Consider the following 16975-nt stretch of genomic DNA (forward strand, 5'->3'; position numbering starts at 1 on the left):
CACAGCAGCAAACCTTTACATGTAGTCAATCCCCCGACATGTCATATTTTGATAAAGAAAACCACATTTGAATTACATTTAGGTTGGATGCAAAATGCATCATACATTTTCTCCTCACTGTTCTCAGCTTTAATTGGTCTGCAGACACCTTTTCCTCTGGCTGGGAGACTGGAGTTGAGTCAGACTGCATCAGCCAAGAATCTACAGCTCTATACATACACATAAACACGAACAGAGGTACAGTACAGGAACATGAGCTTCAAACTTTCACAGTCCAAAGAGACTGTTTTCTAAAGGACAAAGTTCTTTGCCTTATTAGAAGCATAACGAAATGTAAAAATACATGTGGGATGCAATGAAATGTTAAAGATTCCAGTTATTTTCATCACTTATGAGGACACCCACATACTACATATTCTGCCTATCACCATCATGAAACATTGTTATTAACAATGTAGGCACACTTTTTTGACAAATGGAGTTGTTGAGCATTTAACAAATTAGGTTAAGTGCGTTGTCAGCTCAGATATTCGAACCAGCAACCTTTCGGCTACTGGCCCAACGTTTTAATCGCTAGGCTACGAGGTCAGGCTCCTTCAAAGGCAATCTGATTTGTATCAAGGTCGTGGTGGAAAAGTTTGAAACTCTCCTGACCCGGTCAAGTCCTTAGATGGTGCAGCATATCCCATATGCTCCAGGGCTGGGCAGGGTGGGTAGTGTGGCCCCAGACTCTCTCTGGCAGATAGAGGAGCTCTGGTCTGGAGCTCAGTCAAGTCATGTCATATAATGTCATGCATAATGCAGGCAACAGTTATGTAAGATATGGAGTGAGATAATGAGCCCAGAGCAGCTGTGGGGGCTTGTGGTTGGTTGAGAGACCTGAAGGGTGTGGCAAACTCTGAATAACTCACACAGGAATACACATAGAACGCAGATTCATTGAGTAAGCAGATAGTCCAGTAGCCAGTTAGCCAAGTCTTTTCAGAGGTTAAAGAGAATATAGCTGCAATGTCATTTTCTTTGAAAGATTTATTCAAATTACTCAACTTTTAATGAAGAGTGTCAGCAAATCAAGAACAGACCCCTAATGGATTCGCTAACAGAGAGAGAAATAGAGAGAGAGCTAGAATTAGGGAGAGAGAAATAGAGAGAGAGAAATATAGAGAGAAAAATAGAGAGAGAGACAGAAAAAAATAGAGAGAGAGAAATAGAGGTAGAGGAATATAGAGAGAGAAGTATAGAGAGAGAAATAGAGAGAGGGAGAGCTAGAAATATGGAGAAAGAAAAAGAGAGAAAAAGAGAGAGAGAGAAAAATGAATAGAGAGAGAAATAGAGGCAGAGGAATATGTAGAGAGAGAAATATAGAGAGAGAAATAGAGAGAGAGCTAGAATTAGGGAGAGAGAAATAGAGAGAGAGAGAAATATAGAGAGAACTAGAGAGAGAAATAGAGAGAAATAGAGAGAGAACTAGAGAGAGAAATAGAGAGAGAGAAATAGAGAGAGAGAAATAGAGATAGAGAAATAGAGGGAAGGAAAGCAAAGGAACACTAGAGGGAGAAATAGAGAGAGATAAATATTGTAGAGAGAGAGAGAAATAGAGAGAGAGAAATAGAGTGAGATAGACAGAGAGAGCAAAATAGAGAGAAATACTGTAGAGAGAGAGAAATAGAGAGAGAGAGATAGAAATAGAGAGGGAAGGAAAGCAAAGGAACATTAAAGAAGGGGAGATGGGTTATTTCTATATTTCACAACTAGCAGTGGACCGGAAGAGAACACTTCTCTTGGAGCAGCATCACTCAATTGAAAACATGACATCAGTAATTGGCCTTTTTACTGTGTTGAAAATTGCAGCCTGTATGAGCACTGTGCTGATCTGGAATAAATCTATTCAACTTTTCAAGAAATGCTCATTATTACAGTAGTATTGTAGCCTACTATTCGGTTCATTCCTAAATACTTAATTAGTGTTACTGTTCTCCTTTACATTTACATTCACTGTTCTCCTTTACATTTAAATTCACTGTTCTCCTTTACATTTACATTTACTGTTCTCCTTTACATTTACATGCACTGTTCTCCTTTACATTTACATTCACGGTTCTCCTTTACATTTACATTCACTGTTCTCCTTTACATTTACATTCACTGTTCTCCTTTACATTTAAATTCACTGTTCTCCTTTACATTTACATTTACTGTTCTCCTTTACATTTACATTCACTGTTCTCCTTTACATTTACATTCACTGTTCTCCTTTACATTTAAATTCACTGTTCTCCTTTACATTTAAATTCACTGTTCTCCTTTACATTTAAATTCACTGTTCTCCTTTACATTTAAATTCACTGTTCTTCTTAACATATAAATGAAAATATAAAAGGTTTCCTGTGGCCAGAGGTTATAATATAAGGTGCTTTAAGAGAGTTGGACATGAATATGTCAGGGTTGATGACACATTCCAACTTCCTGATGATTTGTACTGTATGCTTACTATAGAACCCCTTAGACAGCACACTCTCACTCTCAACACTCTCCCATAAGCTTCAGCTCCTCAGACTCCCATGGTGCTTTGGGGCCTGGCTGAGAGTAGCCTAGACATCTATCTCTCTTCTCCTCCTTAGGATCATCAATACCATGACCCAGAAAATGCCTCTGGGAGGTTCACTGAGGTTGGCGCACACCCACACACACACACGCACAAACGCACACACACACACAAACACACGCACACATGCACGAACACACACACATGTACAAACACATACACGCACAAACACATACACACACACTGAAAGAGGTACAGGGCTAATTGGTTAATAATGTTAACAACTGTTAATGTGTTTCCGCTTCCTGTGAATACTTAAAGGTATATGCAGATAAGAGCCAAACTGATGATGGAGATTTCCCCTTCTGGTCTGCTGGTCACAAATGGACCGTATTTAGATAATATCCCACTAAACACAGGCTTATAACCCCATCGGACACACGTCAACATACAGTGATTGTGGAAAGTATTCAGACCCCTTGACTTTTTCCACATTTTGTTAAGTTACAGCCTAATTTTCGAAACACAATACCCCATAATGACAAAGCAAAAACAGATCTTAAGAAATTGTAGCATATGTATTTAAAATAAAAAACTGAAATATCACATTTACATAAGTATTCAGACCCTTTACTCAGTACTTTGTTGAAGCACCTTTGACAGCGATTACAGACTCGATTCTTCTTGGCTATGACGCTACAAGCTTGGCACACCTGTATTTGAGGATTTTCTCCAATTCTTCTCTGCAGATCCGCTAAAGCTCTGTCAGGTTGGATGGGGAGCATTGCTGCTCATCTATTTTCAGGTCTCTTCAGAGATGTTCGATTGGGTTCAAGTCCAGGCTCTGGCTGGGCCACTCAAGGACATTCAGAGAATTGTCACTAAGCCACTCCGGCGCTGTCTTGGCTGTGTGCTTAGGGTCATTGTCCTGTTGGTAGGTGAATCTTCGCCCTCCACTTGAATCAATGCTCTCTCTGTACTTTGCTCCGTTCATCTTTCCTTCAATCCTGACGAGTCTCCCAGTCCCTGCCACTGAAAAACATCCCCACAGCATGATGCTGCCACCCCCATGCTTCACCGTAGGGATGGTGCCAGGTTTCCTCCAGACGTGACGCTTGGCTTTCAGGCCAAATAGTTCAATCTTGGTTTCATCAGATCAGAGAATCTTGTTTCTCATGATCTGAGAGTCTTTAGGTGCCTTTTGGCAAACTCCAAGTGGGCTGTCATGTGCCTTTTACTGCGGAGAGACTTCTGTCTGGCCACTCTACCATAAAGGCCTGATTGGTAGAGTGCTGCAGAGATGGTTGTCCTTCTGGAAGGTTCTCCCATCTCCACAGAGGAATTCTGGAGCTCTGTCAGAGTGACCATCGGGTTCTTGGTCCTTCTCCCCTGATTTCTCAGTTTGGCCGGGTGGCCAGCTCTAGGAAGAGTCTTGGTGGTTCCAAACTTCTTCTATTTAAGAATGATGGGGGCCCCTGTGTTCTTGGGGACCTTCAATGGTGCAGAAATGTTTTTGTACCTTTCCCCAGATCTGTGCCTTGACACAATCCTGTTTCGGAGCTCTACGGACAATTCCTTCGACTTCATGGCTTGATTTTTGCTCTGACATGCACCATCAACTGTGGGACCTTGTATAGACAGGTGTGTGCCTTTCCAAATCATGTCCACTCAATAGAATTTACCATAGGTTGACTCCAATCAAGTTGTAGAAACCTCTCAAGGATGATCAATGGAGTCGAGTCTCATATCAAAGGGTCTGAATACGTATGTAAATATGGTTCTGTTTTTTATTTTTCATAAATTTGCAAAAATGTTTAAAAACCTTTTTCACTTTGTCATTATGGGGTATTGTGTGTAGATTGATGAGGGAAAAAAAGTAATTTAATTCATTTTAGAATAAGGTTGTAACATAACAGAATGTGGAAAAAGTCAAGGGGTCTGAATATTTTTCGAATGCACTGTATGCAGTTTGAGGCTTGTGACATGGCTGCACATAGTTTGTACCTCGGATAAGGCCCAAGGGAGCTGAAATGGTTCTATTACTCAAACAATGTTTATCAATAGATCCAATTTGGGTTTCCCCCATTTCAACAATAATGTTGAGAGTGCTAATCATTTACATTTGTCAATGTCAATAATTCCACTCTACACACACTAGATTGAACATGGTCTGAACATGGTCACAACATGGTCTCACTAGAGGTGCTGCTCAGAATACTGCTGCACCTCTTTGTGCCATGGAGAAATGCCTCAGTAATTATCATTTGACAGTGGTGGAGATTGATGTCATTACAGTGGTTCTGATGGAACAAGCCCATTCAGATGCCCCCAATGCTTCTCTGATGGCATTGTCTCGTGTCAGATTGCGTCACTCCTATGCGATGCTCGTCCCTCAAAACAATCTGTCTTGTAGGATGTGGAACCCATCAAAAAATAAATAGATTTTGGTCATCCGCCTAACACTAGTTCCTAATTCTGAAAATCACTCCACTCTCGGAGCTACCAATCACTCCACTCTCGGTAGTTATGACACGTTTTATCATGGCTACCATGACAAAACGTTCTTGATTAGCTGAGCGAACTTGCTCCAGCTAGAGCCTATTGTGCGCTTGTTTGAATGGCTATATGGTAGCTAGTTTGCCAGCTTGTTGATGAAGTTGTACGGCGCCAAAGTTATCGCACTGGGCACAGATGTAATTTAAACGTTTAGTTCTGGTTTACATGTGATTGAGTTCTCAACTAATGTGAATTTAACGTGAAATCAGCAACAAAAATGACCAAGTCATTGGAATTAGGATAAAATAAATTGGGTGACAAAAAATACGAAATGCTCTTACATTGATGCCTCTTTGCTAATATAATTTGTTTTACACGTTCTTTCAACATCATCACATATATGTATGTTGTTGAAATGACCCGGAAACAACATTGATTCAACCTGTTTTTGTCCAGTGGGATGGGACTATTCTCAGAAATCAGCCTGTATCTGACTCTGACAGCTGGCACTGTGCTCTGCTAGTTTGTAACATTTGGCCAACGTGATGACATTGCAGAGAGCAGTCAGTTGTGCTGTACAACTCGGCACACTAATCACAGCAGAACAGATGTCATGACAACTAATTTGTGCGTTAGCTATAATATCACTACACTAGCTAGCTAGCATTAGCTAGCTAGTTTTTGTGCATATTTAAAATGTCATAAATACTGACGCTATCACCACAAAACACCCTAGCTAGATGTACAATTAGGTAGTGAAGCCTTGCTCATGAAGAAAACAGAAATATTAGTTACAGGTTTATAGTTTTTGGTAAGATTATCTCTGACTTTTTTGAGGATGAAAGGAGGTTCAGTGGACGTTATCACATTGGTTACATTTTAGAATTTTAGGAAGGCGTATTGTAGCCACATTTCTTTTTAGCTATCTAGTGTTTGCTAGTTATCAGACAGATCAGTGCAGACCTATAATGTATACTGTATCTGCGGACTGCGGTTACTACATTCCCCCCACACTGCATGCCACGCCCACTACGCATCACTACATGCCGCGCCCACTGCCATCTAGTATTTGTGTCACGGATTCCCCTGGTACTGCTGCTCATTCCATGCATCAGCTCCAGAGGTCTACTTTACCAGCCTCTAGGCGTCACTGAACCGGATCATTACGCACACCTGGTTCCCATTCCCCTGATTAGTAATTGTATATATGTGCCCTCTGTTCACCATTGTCTGGTCGGTTATTGTTACCAAGTCCGTTGGTCCTGAGAATACCTGTGTTTTGTTGTTTCGGCTTTTGTGCTGCGTGTATTGTGTACTTGTTATTTTGGGTCCTGTCCCGTGTATTGTTATTACAGGTTTCCTCCTGTCACGCCCTGGTCATAGAGAGGCTTTTATTCTCTATTTTGATTAGGCCAGGGTGTGACTAGGGTGGGCATTCTAGTTTCTTTATTTCTATGTTTTCTGTTTCTATGTTTTGGCTGGGTATGGTTCTCAATCAGGGACAGCTGTCTATCGTTGTCTCTGATTGGGAATCATACTTAGGCAGCCTTTTTCCCGCCTGTGTTTTGTGGGTAGTTGTCTGTGTTAGTGGCCTGTATAGCCCTAGTCAGCTTCACGTTTGTTTTTGTTGTATTATTGTTTTGTTGGCGACATTTGCAAAATAAAGGAACATGTACGCTCACCACGCTGCACCTTGGTACATTCCATACGACGATCGTGACACATCCCGTGTATTTATTAGAGGTTTTACCTCGCTCTTTTGTTGGGTTACATCCCTGTGTTTTTATTAGAGGTTTTACCTCGCTCTTTTGTTTGGGTTACATCCCTGTGTTTTTGTATACGTGTTTGTTTTGGGCTTCGTCCCTGTGCCTTTCATGGCATGTATTTTTTTGGCGGTGTATTAAATCCCCCTGTTACGTACTATATTCCTGCGCCTGTCTCTAATCATTTATACAACGTGACAATTTGTTCTGATGTTTTATGATGTTAAGTTCATGAACCTTGTTTCTCAGGCTACACACAGTTTGTTAATATGGGCTATTTTTTTGTCATTTTCTGGGTTGCTTGTTTTTAGTGCTATTGAGGCTGCCAGTGTGGTCTCTGGCACACACTCTAGCACAATAGGTGGCAGTATTGCACCAATAACGTTGGACGCCAACCACCAAAAATCCCCACAGAAGGAATATGCTTGCTAGCTAGGCTAGGGGACCGGCACACCAGTACAGTCTCCTTCGCCCCTGCCTGCCGTTCACTGCTTTCCCGCAGTTCTTTAACATTACAAGGGAAATAGCTAGCTAGCCAGAGTAGCCAACACAATTCTTACGTGGCACTATTTTGTGGGCGTGTTGTGTAATCGGTCATCATTACACAAATGGTATTGAAATAAATAGCTTGTATAACTCAAACATACCAAAACAAGCAATGTATTGGATCAATTAATTTAAGTATCATATTGTCAAAATGCACAGTCTCACTCTAAGTAGTTGTTGTGGTGGAGTGGTAACTGTTTATTGGATTTCACTATTGAAGTCATAGAACATTTATGGCCTTTTGGAAAATGTCAAATCTCCACGCTGTGGAAATTCACAGTTGACTGACCCTATCTATTTACTCAGCCTGAATAGATCATGTAGGGGAATGTTGATTTATCCACCATAATTGCCCCCCCCCCCCCAAGAAACATCAAATTGGTACTCTTGTGGATGAGAATGTGCTTGACATTTGCAGTTTGGACATGTGCTTGAGCACCCCCTTCCTCGCTAAACATGTTTTTCTTGGATTGACTTGAATGTAATAAATTGATTCAGACTCATTATAATGACATACCAATGGACAACATGTCATTGCCATGCGAATGATAATTGCAATGCATAGACTGAATTTACTTTCGATAGCATATGTGTGTTATCATGTATTTAAAATCCATAAAGATGTCAGAGTTGTATTTGTTTATTTTGGACTAGGGGGTTATGGGATTAATGAATCAATAGTCTTTGTCAGAGCTGGAGGTTTTAGACTGATCTGTCGACCTCCAAAATGCCACTGACCCTTTTGCATTTAAGCAGGCAATTTAGATGGTACTCTAGGGAAAGGACCAAAAGCAAACATACCAATTCTCTGTTTAAGGATGTTGTTCATCTGTGTTTAGCCTGAAAACATTCCTGTCAAAACTGCCATCTCTTGATTTCGATATAGAGATCTACCTACGTTATGAGTCAGGGAATGTACGTGAGGTTAGTCTATGAAAATGTTGATGATCAAGCTATACATAATTTTTTTGATATTTCAAGGATTTCTTTCAAGATTTCTCACATCTGCGAAATAGGATCTGTTATCCACAAGTCTGTTAGATTCTCGATCTAATGAGCCTCTCAACTATGTCCATCTGAAACCACTTTTCTCACAGAATTGTGCACTGCTTTTGCGCAAGACAGTTCTCGATCTTGTCTGTTAGAGACGCATGGAGGGGCCGCTGAATGAAAGATGAATGGCTCTTGACTGGCTTATGATGGCAGTGTGTTTTAAGAGTGCGGCAGCAGCCTATAGAAAAGCCTTTCAAACAGACGGCTAATTATATGGGAATGGCAGGTTTTATTGTTTGAGAAGGGGCATGAGATCGTGACCAGAATTTCAACCCCCTTTTTCTCAACACATATATTATACAGATATTATGGCCTTGTTTCTATTACAGCATATTGGATGACTGTCATTCATATTCCATTCACCCAATTCAATGTAACATCGAAAGTTTTAGACTACTATACAAAACTCAAATTTTCCCTATACCCATCATGAGGTTGCTACAACCTAGCCTACGAATGAAAGTTTACAACGTAGGCGCACACAGGTCACAATACTGCCTTGCACACTCTTGCCTGCATCTAGCTGATATAGGGTGTAATCATTTGTCCAACAGTTGCAGACGAGAGTTTCTATTGGCCAAATTCAGGTATGTTTATCTCCGTTTGCTTCCGTTTAAGACAGGTTTTTCAACAGAATCGGCAGAATGAATACACCCGATCACACGTAAACAAAGTTCACTTTCATAGCAGCCACATTGTATTCCGTCTTTCATCCACTTGCTCTCCTCTCACTTTTTCTCTTCGCTTGTAGACTTCAATGCGCAACACATCAGATGTCTGTAACTAGGCGAAAAAACTTTCCAAGCCAAACCATATAACTGCTGACCGCTATACACAGCCTACATCATTCTCACCATATTAGCTAAAGTAACGTCTTGGTCAACTTAGCTAATAGAACTAACACATTAGTAGACCCGCTACAATCATGCAGTACAGTGTACAGTCAGTAAGCAGTTTAGCAGTTATAGCAGCGGGCCCCAGTGGCAATACATTTGTAAAACCAAGAGTTCCAGTGTTGGATAGTCATAACATTTCTTCTTCATTTTTGAAGAAATTCATTTGTTGAAAACTGTTCAACTATTGTCTTTCTCTTTGAGTCAACTACTCGACACATTTCATGCACTGTAGTGCTTGCTAGCTTATGCTTATAGTACTAGATTCATTCTCTGATCATTTGATTGAGTGGACAACATGTCAGTTCATGCTGCAAGAGCTCTGATAGGTCGGAGGACGTCCTCCGGAGGTTGTTGTAATTACGGAAGGGGGTGAGAGCCATGAGCCTCCTACAGTAGGTTTTGTATTGAAGTCAATGTACCCAGAGGAGGACGGAAGCTGTCTCCGGCTACATCATGGTGCTACCCTACAGAGTGCTGTTGAGGCTACTGTAGACCTTCAATGCAAAACAATCAATTATTTGATGACGTGAATATATTTATTATATTTTTTTTTATATGAAGGATACCATTTTAAATGTTTCTTTTTTTGGTAGGAGCCTCTGAGGAGCCTCCACCGATAGACATTTTCTGAATAGCAGAACCTTTATCCACATTGCTTCAAAATGATCAGATCAAGTTTCACATGATAGACGTTGATTGTACTTCATCAAATGATTGGGTTATGTATGAAACATCATCCATTCATTTGAAAACAATAGATGCAATTATTATAAATGTAGTAATAATGATCATTATTGTTATTATTTAGATATTTCGGTGCATAAAATCATACAGACATACCATTGATGGTTATACATGTGATGGTTATCCAACAGTTAGGATATCATCACACCGATGGTGCATTTCACTGTCACTGTTATTTATCTGCAGATCCCAGGACTCCTCTAGCCTGGTCCTAAATGTGTACTGTATGTGCTTTAGCCAACTCTCCTGACTATTGGTGTCATGTCATACAGCACATACAGATCTGGGACCAGGATAGAAAACCTCAGAACTCCAGAGCATTCAGTAAAAGCTGATTGACTTGTCACATTCTGTAAACATAAAGACATTCTAAAGAGCACCAACCTGGGAGAATTGTCCCTTTACTGTTTGCTAGAATTCTAATGCTGTCCAGTGAGAAATTATTTACATTTTCTCCAACAGATCATGTTTATTTGACATATCTAGGTCTCCACTGTGGAAACATTTCAGAATTGTCAACCCCACTAAAAAAAAGGATGTGCTTTTGGAATGTTTTAATCTTAGGCTTTTTTTTTTTTGGAGATTGATACTGTCAAAGGTTTAGCATTTACAAAAAAATTAAATGTACTGTATAGTACTCTGTAATGTATAAAATAAAGGATTATTTAAAAAGATTTTTGATTTAGAAATGTCTGAGCCATTTTTTTTCACTTAGAAAATAACTACACTCTGTACTGTTTCATCCTAGTCAAACTCAATTTCCTCCCAGGTCCTAAGACATGTTGATAACAGCAAAGTGGCCATTGATTTTTTTTAAATCTGAGAAGCAGGAACCGAGGTACATGGATTTACATCTAGTGACAAACAGGCAAACCTATTTTGTTCTTTTGATGGTGAATGCTGATGGGATATGGCTTGTCCTTTTGATCCCCCAAGCAAGCATCCCATTTCCCCTAAGCTAATAAGGTCATCATTATAGGCAAACAAAGGGTTACCTCCAATTTGGGGGTCGAGTCAGAGTACATTATTCTATGTCAACAGATGGGGAAAGAGGCTGCCTTGGGCAACGATTCAAAGGAAGCTTTTTTGTGTCTTGGTTCAATCTTTTAAACAAAGACAATCAATATTTATGCATTCTGGCTAAGAAATGTGAGAGCTAACAAAGCCAATAATGGAGGATATGGAGCAAGCTGGCAGAGTCACTACGCTATAGGTTGAATAATATTGTAAATGTTTTATTTATTTTATTGAACCTTTAACAAAGCCAATCAGTTAACAAATTCACAACGGTCTACCGCCGACCAAACCATAACCCAGACAACACTGGGCCAATTGTGCACCGCCCTATGCAACTCAATCACGGCCAGTTGTGATACAGCCTGGAATCAAACCAGGGTCTGTAGTGACGCCTCTAGCACCGAGATGCAGTGCGTTAGACTGCTGCGCCACTCGGGAGCCCATTACATGATACGGAACTGAAAAAATATATTATGGTGACATTGAGTACCTTTAACTAGGCCAGCCAGTTAAGAAAAAATAATTTACAATGGCCTAGGAACAGCGGGTTAACTGCCTTGTTCAGGGGCAGAATGACAGGTTTTTACCTTGTCAGCTCAGGGATTCAATCTAGCAACCTTTCGGTTACTGGCCCAACGCTCTAACCACTAACCTGCAAACCTGCCGCCCCTTTACATGCATACTACTAATTAGACATTAAACTGATGGCAGTAAGCAGAGTATTTTTACCCAACTCAGAATCAAATAGGCTTCGCAAAAATAACATGGTCGCTGTGGTATAATGTTTAGTTTGATTGGTCATTTTCTGCATTTATCAGAGTGCCATCAGTAGCCTGATTTCAGATGTGTCCATGTAAACATGATTGGTTTTGCAAGAAGGATTTCCCTAACAATGTAAACGTTTTAAACAAAGTATTATATTAATACGACTAGCCACAATTATATTATTGTGTGCATGTACAGTAAACTGTCACAAACCGGCTCGAAGTTGGTAACAAAAAGGGAGACAACGTGGAGATAATTACTAAAATATATTTATTACCTGGAGTAAACTTAATACAATTAACAATTGTGTGTAATCAGTAGTGCAAGTGAGTGTTTGCGTGCATAAATGTGATAATGAGGGGTGTTGAAAGGTGCCAAAGCAAACAAATGGTCCCAAAAGTGCCATAACCAAACTCTAAGTGTTTCTGCATGGAGAGTCTCCTCAATGAATGGGGAAGAGGTATTTATCCCGGGACATGTCCCATGTCGCTGACGACCCTCCGAGCTCCGCCCGCCGACATCCTAATAAGGAAAACGAGAAAAAGAGAAAAATACAGCAGACAGTGGGAGGGTCTTCACCCCCCCATAAAACCGGGAACCAACAAGGACCCCGGAACACCAAACCAATCACAAACAAATTGACCCAGCCTGCGTTCCAAATTGACCCAGCCTCTGTCCCAAATTGATACAGGGGTAGATGTTCACACTTGACCCAGCAACCTTTGCGCACAGGAAGCAAACTTCAAGAGGAAAAAAGAAAACGAGACAGCAACAGGCGCCAACAAAAAGAGCGTCCTTCTCATTACATTTTGGCAACATACATAAGTTTCCAACAATATCAAATGAGTCCGGGGCACGACCGAGAAAGGAACGACTCCTAGGTAAATCTGGGTCACCTTCCCAGAGCAAACTCTCCCCTGAGAGCTTTCCTTCCCTAACCAACTGTAGCCACTCGTTGCAACTTGATTTTTGCACACTCCAAATCCTGTTTAAATGCCAATTCCTTTTCATACTTTACACAATCATGCTTTAGTTCAACAAAGAACTGCTTCTGTTACAAGAGACAGACCACTAGGACCACACAGATGGGGCGGCCATTGTAACGAAACAGGGAGATGGCGAGTCCTCAGCAGAGGTTGCCCCAGTGGTAACGTCAAGAATACCACTTCAGATTGACTTTCAATATCAACCTAACAGAATTTTAGATGTTTATTACAGTTACATTTTTTACATTTTAGTCATTTAGCAGACGCTCTTATCCAGAGCGACTTACAGTAGAGTGCATACATTTTATTACATTTTTTACATTTCATTACATTTTACATACTGAGACAAGGATATCCCTACCGGCCAAACCCTCCCTAACCCAGACGACGCTATGCCAATTGTGCGTCGCCTGACGGACCTCCCGGTTGCGGCCGGCTGCGACAGAGCCTGGGCGCGAACCCAGCCCAGCCTGGGCAGGAACCCAGAGACTCTGGTGGCGCAGCTAGCACCGCGATGCAGTGCCCTAGACCACTGCGCCACCCGGGAGGACAATATTGAGGTTGACATTTATCACTAATGTCAACCTTGTAGTGTTCAGCAATCTTCAACAGCTGTTCTTTAGTACATAATTCTAACAGTTCCTCTGATGAAAGCGAATGAACACATCTACGTAAGACGCCATAGTCACAAGTAAAAAATGATCTTGCTCTTCCCCTATGCTGATCACACTAGACCCGGACCACAAGAGAAATGACAATCACACTGGGCACCACAGAAGAGAGATGAGATATGGAGCTTCCCCAAAACCTACAATAACTCAAACCTAGTCTTGGTGCGTATTTGCGGTGCGTAATTACACACTGTAGCCCGCTGGCAGATTCCCCCAAGCCACGGATGTGCCCCCGAAACAAATGCTCAGTCCACGGACACCACACAAAAATAACAAATGAAAACATGCCAAACGTAGTCCAAAGTGAAACACATCCCTGAGCCTAACAGGGGAAAAAGAAAGATGATAGATCCAGGTAGCAAGTGTCACTACCCTACCCAAATCTCCCACTGAGGTACACAGCCCATTGTACTCACCTCCTCAGACCAATGTACCAACAGCAAGTAAAGCAAGAGTCTCCAGCCTGGGCAGGCAGGGGCCTGGAAACTAACCAATGTACTCTCCAACGCAGTAACAAGTTTACCAAACAAACAAAGGCAACCAATACCGGGCACCAAACATTACAACTCAAACAAGCTGTAACAAAAGATTCTAACAAAGCACCTACAGAGTTTAACATTAACTCCACGTTTTCTCCCAAACACAATACCTTCAAGATCCCGGACGAGCACCCACGTGTCAGGAATCGGCTCAAAGTTCATAACAAAAAGGGAGGCAACGTGGAGATAAGGAATAACAAAATATATTTATTAACTGAAGTAAACTAAATACAATTAACAATGGTGTGCATAGTCAGTAGTGTAAGTGAGTGTTTGCGTGCATAAATGTGATAGAGGGGAGTTGAACGGTGCCAAAGCAAACAAACAGCCACAAAAAAAAATCTATTCATTTGTCTGCATGGAGAGAGTCTCCTGAATGAATGGGGAAGAGGTGTATTTATTCCAGGACACACCCGGGCCCAGGTGTGTCCCATGTCGCTAACGACCCTCCCAGCTCCGCCCGCCGACATCCTAATAAGGAAAACAAGAGCAAAGAGAAAGAATACGGCAGACAGAGTGGGAGGGTCGTCACAAACCGTACTCATTATCTTCAAAAACATGCACACATCCACAGAACATGCAGGCATGTACAGATCTGTACTGCACACTAGTGTAAGGTGAAGGGACTCCAGAATCTGTGTAGCGGGTAACGGTGGAAAAGCAAAGCAACCGATGAACAACCTAACACCATTAAGTTTAATGTAACAGCGATCATAAAGTTCCTGAGGTATTACACAACTTGTGTGGTACGTTCTGAAACTGATGTCAGCTCTCACGTACAGTTCCTGTACGGCCTCGTTGGATTGACAGTCTCACAGTAGACTACAGTACAGACTGTCCTGAACTCACATAAACATATTGTTTTGTTTCAAGTTATGACAGTTCATCTCTACCGGTTTTATACCTGCGGCAGAGATGGTTTTCAGAAAAACGCCTGTTTGTTCAGGCAGTTAGTATGGCCATGAATTTCAGACGGTTATGGTTAATCTATATTCAGTATATCTTAATGTGGCCAATTTGGCTGTGGTTACCGTCTTCCTAATCATAGCACCTCTGCTGGTATTTGAAGACTATTTTGTTGACCACTTCAATTCATGACAACTCCATGGTCACATGGCAGCCTGGACCCATACAGCCATACTGTACATGGCAGCCTGGACGCATACAGCCATACTGTACATGGCAGCCTGGACCCATACAGCCATACTGTACATGGCAGCCTGGACCCATACAGCCATACTGTACATGGCAGCCTGGACCCATACAGCCATACTGTACATGGCAGCCTGAACCCATACAGCCATACTGTACATGGCAGTGGGCAAACAGAGAAAACAGTTCAAACAAAGGCTAAACAAACGCGTAAAACACCAACAGACTGGACCAACCAGGCTGAGGCTACAGTCCAGGGGATCTGAAGACCATGACCTCCTGTTAGAAACAAATGGCCCACAGGTGATTCACATTCCTCTCACACCATGACTGTCTTAGCTTCCAGTCAATACGGCAGCAGTGAGTGGCAGGACGACCATACCAGGAGGACAGAGCGCCAGAGGCTCTACATGTCCTATTCAATACACATTCTCAAGGTTATTGATTCATCTGCTGTAATGAGCAATGTGTTCTGGGATTATTATGATGATTATGGTTTAACAGGTTGATATTCACAATGATCATGGTGTTATTTCCTCAGTGCTTTGCGCACAACAATTAGCAACTGTAAGTCTTTGATTAGTTTCTTCCTTTTCTTGACCTGGTGAAGTTTTTATTCATGTTGTTTTTGCGGTTGCATCCCCTGTCACAAAGAGATCCATCTCTATATCGATCATACTGTTATGAGCTGGAGTTTCTTTAAAAAAAAAAATCTGCCTCATTATTTCAGCCTGGTGTAATATCTGTTGGTGGTATAAGGAGACACTGTGTTGTCTGCAGATGGCTGCAGAGAGATTCTATTCTTCTGTAGTGTTGCTGTTGATTCCAACAGAGATGAGGAGGATTCCCTACAGAGAGATGCTGACATATAATCACTAACAGACCTTTGTTTAATGACATCAATCCTATATGAAACAGACTGGGGGGAGGGAAGGCTACTCCAGTCAGGAATTTTCAACGTAGTTTGTTCATGTTTTTGAAGACTGTTGTCAATTTAATGTACAGAGGTTTTGTATGATGTTTTCCCTGACTCTTCTCCCTGCAGTTGCATCCATAAGACAGCAGCAGCAACTCCTACAGTCCCTCTCTGAAGTTTGACTGTAGCTTAAGGTACTGTTATGCCTGTGTATCCTCGTGTGTGTAATCCTTGTGTTTGTGTGTGTGTGGGGGGGGGGGGGGGGGGTGTAATCCTTGTGTGTGTGTCACTGGGAGGAGATCTAAGCCACTCTGCTGGTGCAGTCTGATTAAACTCCCAGCGAGAGAAAGAGGAGCCTGGAGCCCAATTTAGCCCCGCAGTGGAGGGTCCTGGGAGATTTCACCAAAGCAGGGCAGTAGGGAGGAGGAAATCAAATCAAAATCTAATTTTATTCGTCACATGCGCTGAATACAACAGGTGTAGATTTTGCCATTTATTGCTTACCCATTGGGCACACACTGGTTGAGTCAACGTTGTTTCCAAGTAATTTCAAAGACATTACAGTGCAAAAAGGGTTGATGTAATAGTCCGGGTAGCCATTTGATGAATTGTTCAGCAGTCTTATGGCTTGGGGGTAAAAGTTGTTCAGATGCATTACAGTTCCAGACTTGTCGCTCCGGTACCACTTTCTGAGCGGTAGCAGAGTGAATAGTCTATGGCTTGGGTGGCTGAGTCTTTAACAATTTTTAGGGCCTTCCTCTGACACCGCCTGGTATAGAAGTCCTGGATGGCAGGGAGCTCAGCCCAAGTAACGTACTGGGCAATCCGCACCATCCTCTGTAGCGCCTTGCGATCGAAGGTGGTGCAGTTGCCGTACCAAGCGGTG

The sequence above is a fragment of the Salvelinus fontinalis genome, chromosome 19, assembly GCF_029448725.1.
Source record: "Salvelinus fontinalis isolate EN_2023a chromosome 19, ASM2944872v1, whole genome shotgun sequence".
Taxonomy (NCBI): domain Eukaryota; kingdom Metazoa; phylum Chordata; class Actinopteri; order Salmoniformes; family Salmonidae; genus Salvelinus; species Salvelinus fontinalis.